The sequence below is a fragment of the Marmota flaviventris genome, chromosome 15, assembly GCF_047511675.1.
Source record: "Marmota flaviventris isolate mMarFla1 chromosome 15, mMarFla1.hap1, whole genome shotgun sequence".
NCBI classification, from domain to species: Eukaryota; Metazoa; Chordata; class Mammalia; order Rodentia; family Sciuridae; genus Marmota; species Marmota flaviventris.
In genome coordinates this window covers 38,821,360-38,828,858 of record NC_092512.1, presented here as the reverse complement: position 1 = coordinate 38,828,858, position 7,499 = coordinate 38,821,360, and positions in this window count along the sequence as shown.

Genomic DNA, 7,499 nt, shown 5'->3' with positions numbered 1-7,499 from the left:
ATATCTTCCAGTCTTCTCACTGTAAAACTACACTTCTTTTTTCTGTGATTAATATGAATTTTATAAGGAGGTACTTTGAGACTATGTAGATATCCTATTCCTCATCAATCTTTTAATTTATTTATTTATTTACATCATATGTGATTCATGGCTCTATTTTATTCAGAGGATTTTAATCCATTACTATGAAACTGACTTCTGCATCCTTTGGCATAAGAAGACATGTCATGTTTACCCTACCCTTTCTTTGCCTCAACCCTGGAATCAACCACTTCTTTCTCCAAGGTGTCCTGGATCCCTTTTGTGAAAAGTGATATTTAGAAATCTCTAAATGCTAGATATGCTCATTGCCATTGGTGCATACTACACCCAAGGACCCTCAGGTAACAGAGCTAGGTAGTTTACATATATACACACATATACACACATGCACATACACACACACAAATCTGTATTTCTGCATCTATTCATCTATGTATAAGAAAACTATAAACTCACAGTAATATTTCTAATCCCAAACCAACAAAGAGTTTATCAGTCTTCTCCATTTGCATATTTGTAACTTCCTTCTCTGATGGTGAGAAACGTTGCTCCCACTGCCTTCAACATCTTCATCTATTGAATACCCCTGTAAGTAATATTGCATCAGCACCAACCCCTATTTACATAAAACTTTCCTCACCTTCACAAGCCCTGATGCATCCCCACCAGGTTGCCCTCCTCACCCTACTTGGGCTCCAGCACCCAGCACTCAGCTGCAGCTTCCCCCTCAACAAATGTCTTGCTTACCCCATGTGGTCTCTGACCCCATGTGCTGGGCTCTCATAGGAATGTGCACCATCTTGCTCAGGATCTGACACTCATGACAGGCCCTTATCACCCCCTCATGCCCTCCTCACCCTATTTAGCCTCTAATACCCCATTCAGACTAACTGTTTTCCTGTCCATCTGTTTGAACTTACCCAGACTCTGATGCCTGACTTTGGTCACTGACATGCTTGGTCCCATCTAATGGTTTTTGAGCTGAACTGTTCTGGAAGGGAAGGCGAAGAACTGATGAGGAAAAAATAAGACAATGTTCTACTTCTTAGAGTGCTATGATTTCAAAAACTGATTTTGAAAAATATCCTGTGACAAAGAAAAATTTTTCATTTTTTAAGAAAAGTAGAAATTAAGTTCTTGATCAGGAGAAAGAAGATTTTGTTGAAGTCAGATGAAACATATGGTTCATCATCTGCAGGCTGTACTGCTTCAAGAGAATTCAGAGGAACCAGAGGGGAAAACAACTTTGAAAGACAATAAATAAATAAAGAGGCTAGAATGGAAAACTTGGGTTTTATCAGCTTGGAAAACAGTAAGTACAGATAAAGTATCCAAGCAGCTAGGAAAAGGGAAGGAGTCCCAATTCAATCTGAAATCCCAAAAATGTATGCCTTCCTCAGGAGGGATCTGACTCCAAGATAAGCCTTTTAGAATGAATTATAAAGATTACTGTAAGGGTCCGGCGAAGTGTCAGAGGAAGAGACCACCAAGAGACTGACTTTATGCAATAAGCAGGAGGGGGTTTATTGAGATTCCAGCATGCTGGGGCTCCGTGCCCACTCAAGAAGGGAGAACAGCCCAGAGCCCAGAGCTGGGGTTGAACAATGCTTAAGTACACTTTTTGGGGGAGGGCGGGGACTTTACATACATCACAGTCTCCTTTAACAAATCACCATACACCGCGGGAAAGTCAAACAAGAATTCTTAGACTTGATTAGTACATACATTGGCGGGAACAGGGCTGGCTGGAGTGATAGGTCATTCCTAAGGAGGGGGTTACATTTAAACTGATTGGTTTAGGCCCTAAGGTGTGTACGTGCTGGACTGCACAGGATCTTAAGCTATAAATCAACTAAATGGCCAGTAGGGCATTGTCTTAACTGCCTCAGGAATTTAACCCATGCTTTGCAGTTTAGAAGCAGGTTTACAATGCCTGGTCCTTTACATTTTAACTCAGGCTTTGCAGCTTAGAAACTTTACCCTTTCATTACGATTGGCTGTATTGACATGGTTACTTTGAAATTAGAATTGGTCAATATTAAAAAATGGAATTCAACTATTAAAAACTCTATCAAATTGTACCAAGGCATTTCATTTTTTTTTCACCTTTATACCACAATTTATCATATCTCTGTTTGTATATAAGGTATGTTGACACCAAATTCACATCTTCATACATGTATTTTGTATAATGATGACCATCACCTTCCACCTCATTTTTTATGGTAAGACATGTGTAAATTCTGATTCCAGCTATGGTGGACCAGATTATGCCCAACCAACTCTTCCACCAAGAACTAGAAAAGTCACACTAAACTTTAAAAATCACTAGTTTGAAGGCATCAGAAAACTATCAAAACAGTCAACAATTCAAAGTTCACGATCTTATCTCTGAGTTATCTGCAGAAGCAGATCTCAAGAGAATTTGAATATAAGGAGGTGATTCCCAGAAATACTGGTAGGAAAATGTTAAAGTGAAACAATGAATGGGAGACAGCCAAGAGAATGCTAGTTAAAGTTGTCACTATAAGTAACTACAGCTTGAGGCCACTGGGGGAAATCTAGAAAACCTCATGCCTGACTTATCCCAAAACAGCTGTGGCATTTATACTCCAACTGCATTCAACTTGACAATCATTATACTAAAACTAGAAGATAATATTACAAGACAGAAAAATCATAGCACATTCTCTCTTGTGAATGTGATGCACAAATCTGAAACAAAAAAGCGTGGCCAGTCAAATCTAGCTATAAGTTATATGTCACATCCTGGTTGGGTTTATTCAAAGGATTCATCACCTACGGTGAGGAGAACCATAGCCTTTGTCATCGCCCAAAAGGAACCCACCCCACCCTCCCCACCCATCTGCCCCTACAGTGACAGAAGCCGGTAGGCCATTGCAGGTTCAAATCCAGACCTCCTCTGAGGCTACTTCGCAGAAGAGGTGCCAAAGATTGCAAGAGCTGATACTGTGGGGAGAGTGAGGTTGAAGTGAGGGAAAAGAACAGAGCTCTCTGTGGCTCGGTATTATTTGGCTAGATTGATTTTAGTAAGCAAAAGGAAATCAGAAAGCAGAGATGAGGATCTCCAAATAACTTTTTTTTTTTTTAATTTTTCTGACACTGTATTCAAAGGCTTGGAGTCCAAGATGTTAAGCAAACTTGGCTTTTTTTTTTTTTTCCATTCACAGAAGCCTTGTATTTGCCACCACAATACAAGGTTCTGATCTGACACGTGAAAGCAAGTAGCAAGTTTTACTTTCATATCTTCTTTTTTAATTTTATTTTCCATGTGAGAGTTTTGCTGGATGGTCAAACCTGTAGAAACCAACCCACACCAAAGAACAGTGAGAAATTGCTCTGAGGTGAAATTAACCTACTCATCTGAAATGGATGGAATTTCTTTTAACCTTTTTGAGACAGGGTTAAGACTGAATCAGCCTTGCATGAGGGATGGATGAGTGGGAGAAAGAAGAAACACTGAACACTGACTTTTGTTTTCAAGTTCAATAGCTGAACCAAAAGTTGTTGGTTAATGGGGTGCCATCAAGTTAGAGTACTTATGTTCTCCACTCAGCTCTTTATGCCCCCACAACATGCCCCCCACAAAGTGTTCAGAATGAAACAAGAAAATCTGCCTCTTTTGCACTGTAGGTGCCTCTTCCATGTGCCAAACTTAAGAGTAGATGGAAGCCAAATAAAAAGTGTCTGAAAAAAGCATAGGTTAGAGGGCTTTCCTATCCTGTGTAAGATCAATTCAAGACATGTTTACACACTACAGGTAGATAAGTTACTTGAAACAAAAATCAGTATTATAGAGAATAAATAGATATAAGAAAATTACACGTATAAGTTTTTACTGTTTTGGGTTTTTGGTTTTGTTTTGTTTTTTTTTTTTTTTTGGTTTTTTGTTTTTAGTTATAGGTGGACACAATATCTTTATTTTTATGTGGTGCTGAGAATCTAACCCAGTGCCTCACGCATGCCAGGCGAGCACGCTAGGCGAGCACTCTACCTCTGAGCCACAACCCCAGCCCTACATGTATAAATTTTACATGTTTGTTAATAATTTTGGTAATATGATGTACTGCATCTTACCTTAGCACCCCTTTTAATAAAAGTTAAATAGAAGGGGGAAGAAGAATCAGTGCAGTTTATAGTATGAACAGAATAAAGGAGAAAAATATATGATAATCTATATAAAATGTTATTTAATGTTCAGTTTGGATATTTGTTAGATGCTTACATTTCATTTTGTAAAAGCACAAAGAGTGAACCATAAGTGATAATTTTCACTCAGCTAATTGAATGGCTTATTTTAAATCTAATAGGTAAAATGACCACTTTATACAAGTTGCAGAAAGAAAGGAAGGAAGGAAGGGTCATGCTTTCAGCTATAGTAGACTAGATTATGCCCAGCCACTCTTCCACCAAAAACTAGAAAAACCGAATTAAATTTTAAAAATCGCCTGTTCAGTAGCACCAGATCACCTTTTGGTAGCATCAGAAAATTACCAAAACAGCCAAAAATTGAAAGCCCAAGATCTTGTCTTTGAATTTTCCCTAGAAGTAGCTCCAAAGAGAAGGATTTGAATATAAGGAAGTGATTATTAGCAGAGAAGTGGAAAGGATTCATTGGGAGAAACTCTTGAATGAATCTATATTGAGAATAATGACCATGAATATAAAAGAAAATGTGTATATCTTATGAAAAAGAGTTAAAACCAATTCTTCAGAGGTGGCGCATTGAATTATGATTGAGAGAAGGCAAGACACATGCCAAATATATAATTAATTTATGTTATATGCTAAAATAGAGCTGTATGTGTGCAGAGTCAAAGGGGGTATAATTATAGGGACCAGCACACAGAAGATAAAGGAGACCAATGTAAATCCAGAAATGAATAGATGATTACCTTAAATTATAATCCAGGTAGAACTTTAGTTGCTAATCTAGGGAAAAGTGGAATAAGTCAAAAATTATGTTATTATTCCCAGAAATTTATACCTTCTCAGCTCCCTGTTGTTTTAGTAGCTTTCTGATGCCTTCAAATAGATGAATTCTTTTACCCAACTTTTCTTTTTTCTGGGATGGGGTTGTTTTGTTTTCAGGACCCACCTTTTCTAAGAATGAAGTGAGACTAGCAGAGAGGCAGATCTAGTTGGTGACCTGAGGGTAGAGGCCTATTCAGACAGCTGAGCTCCAGGGGGCATGAAGGAGACACTGATATGAGGAAGGCTTAGCACTATTCATTCATTCAACTGTTTATGGAGGTCAGCCATGTTGCAACCTATTCCTTTCCCTCAATGAGGGCTCCATCTGGTGGGAAGAACTAGCAAAGAAAACAGCAAATGTAGTGTAATAAGGGAACTGCAGCCTTAGAGCAACGTGAAGCATATTTTGTGAGCAGGAGAAGGAGCAGTCACCTCACCCAAGAGCTGCATTATCCAGTATGCTAGCTACTAAACACGTAGCTATTTCACTTGAAATTAATTAAATAAAAAATTCAGTTACTTAGTCACGCCAGCCACATTTTAAGTGCTTATAAACTACATGGGGCTAATGGCTATGGTATGAGACAGCACAGATGTAAAATATTTGTTGGGCATAAAGCTGTATGGGGCAGCACTTCAATCCTAGGGAATTCAGAGAAGGCTTTTTGATGTCCAAATTGTCTCTTTGAAAATGCATTAGATGGGGCTGTGGTTGTGGCTCGGCAGTAGAGTGCTCGCCTAGCATGTGCAGGGCCCTGGGTTCGATCTTCAGCACCACATAAAAATAAAATAAAGATGTTGTGTCCAACTACAACTAAAAAATATATTTTTTTAAAGAAAGAAAATGCATAGGATGTAGGCAAGGAAGAAGGAGAAGAAAAAGAAGAAGGAGGAGGAGGAGGAGGAGGAGGAGGAGGAGGAGGAGGAGGAGGAGGAGGAGGAGAAAGAGAGAGAGAGATGAACATTACAAAAAGAGAAAATGGACATGACAAAGAATAATAAGAAACGAATCTGGAAATTCAGGCAGGAGCTGATCATTGAGGCCTATATGCCTTGTAAATGAGGTAAGATTTTATCCCTTATGTAGGAGGGCCCCAAATTAACTCTCAGTTCAACTAGGAATACAGAGTAAGACAGGCTTCTTTTAACTACGACTTACGTAACATTTCAGTCAGAGAAAGAAGATGTCAGAACAGCATCTGTCAATCAATCTCAAATTCTTCAGTGAATGAGGGTGATGTGGTCCAGCTTTACAAGGGGTAGCCCTGAGGAGAAAGTGGAGGAGACCTACCTGAATACTAGAATTCAAAGGAGAATGTTCTCCATGAGAATGGAGGCCCATAGCCATGAAATTACTAAGGGGAATGAGGAAGAAGACAACATCTTCTCCTGCATCTTCTTTCTGCACCTCCAGCCCTCAGATGGGGAGAGTGAAAGGATCCAGAAGTGATTTTTGGAGAATTGAGCCAGGTTTCAGTTAAGACCAGGAGGGGGAGAGAGGAGTCTGAAAATGATGAGGTGTAGTAGTTTGCTGACAATGAATGATGCTACAGTATGCCATTGGGAAGGTGAACAAAAGTGGGAGATCCCAGGGCCAAGTAAGCACAGAAGAAAAGAAACAAGGGACCAGAAATGAGAGGGGAGGAAAGAAGGTAGATTTCACTTTTTGGTAATTAAGTCTCATAGAAAGAAGAAGCCCAGTTGAAAGTGCCTGACAGGGTTAGGATGAGACAAGTGGGCACTACCTGAGGCACAAAATTTACAGGCATGTGTCACTGTGCCCGGCTTTAATGCAAAAAACAAAATTTAAAAATCAGTGTTAAAATCATGAAAGTCCACGAAAACCACATTTCAGAATGTTACATGAGCCAGGCACGGTGGTGCACACCTATAATCCCAGTGACTTGGGAGGCTGAGGCAGGAGGATGGTGAGTTCAAAGCAGCCTCAGCATTTTAGCAGGCTCTAAGCAACTCAGCAAGACCCTGTCTCAAAATAGAACATAAAAAAGACTGGCAATGTTGCTCCGTGGTTAAACACCTCTGGGTTCAATCCCTGGTATTTAAAAAAAAAAAAAACAGTTACATGAACACAGGCAGTTTGTGTTACAACTCTGAGTCATTATGCAAAGGGAACAGCCATTTCCAACCAGCCTGCATGCAGTTCCCAGACCCCGCCTACCAAGTCCCTGACAGGAGGGTTTATGAGAGTTGACAATAGTATACAAACAGACTGAGTAATGCAGGACTTTCTGTATTGTCACGTTTAGACACCATTCAATGTGGGAAGAAATTCTGATAAGTGTGCAAAGGGGTCCATATTTCTCTTTTTTGTCTCAGACTCTAGTATGGCTCAGCAGAGTCCTGGTTCCTGACCTCAGATGTCTTAACCTAAATCACTCTATGCCATGAGTGATTGAGGGCCCAGGCAAAAGTGGCCTGGTCTCAGAAGGAAGATTTCCCAA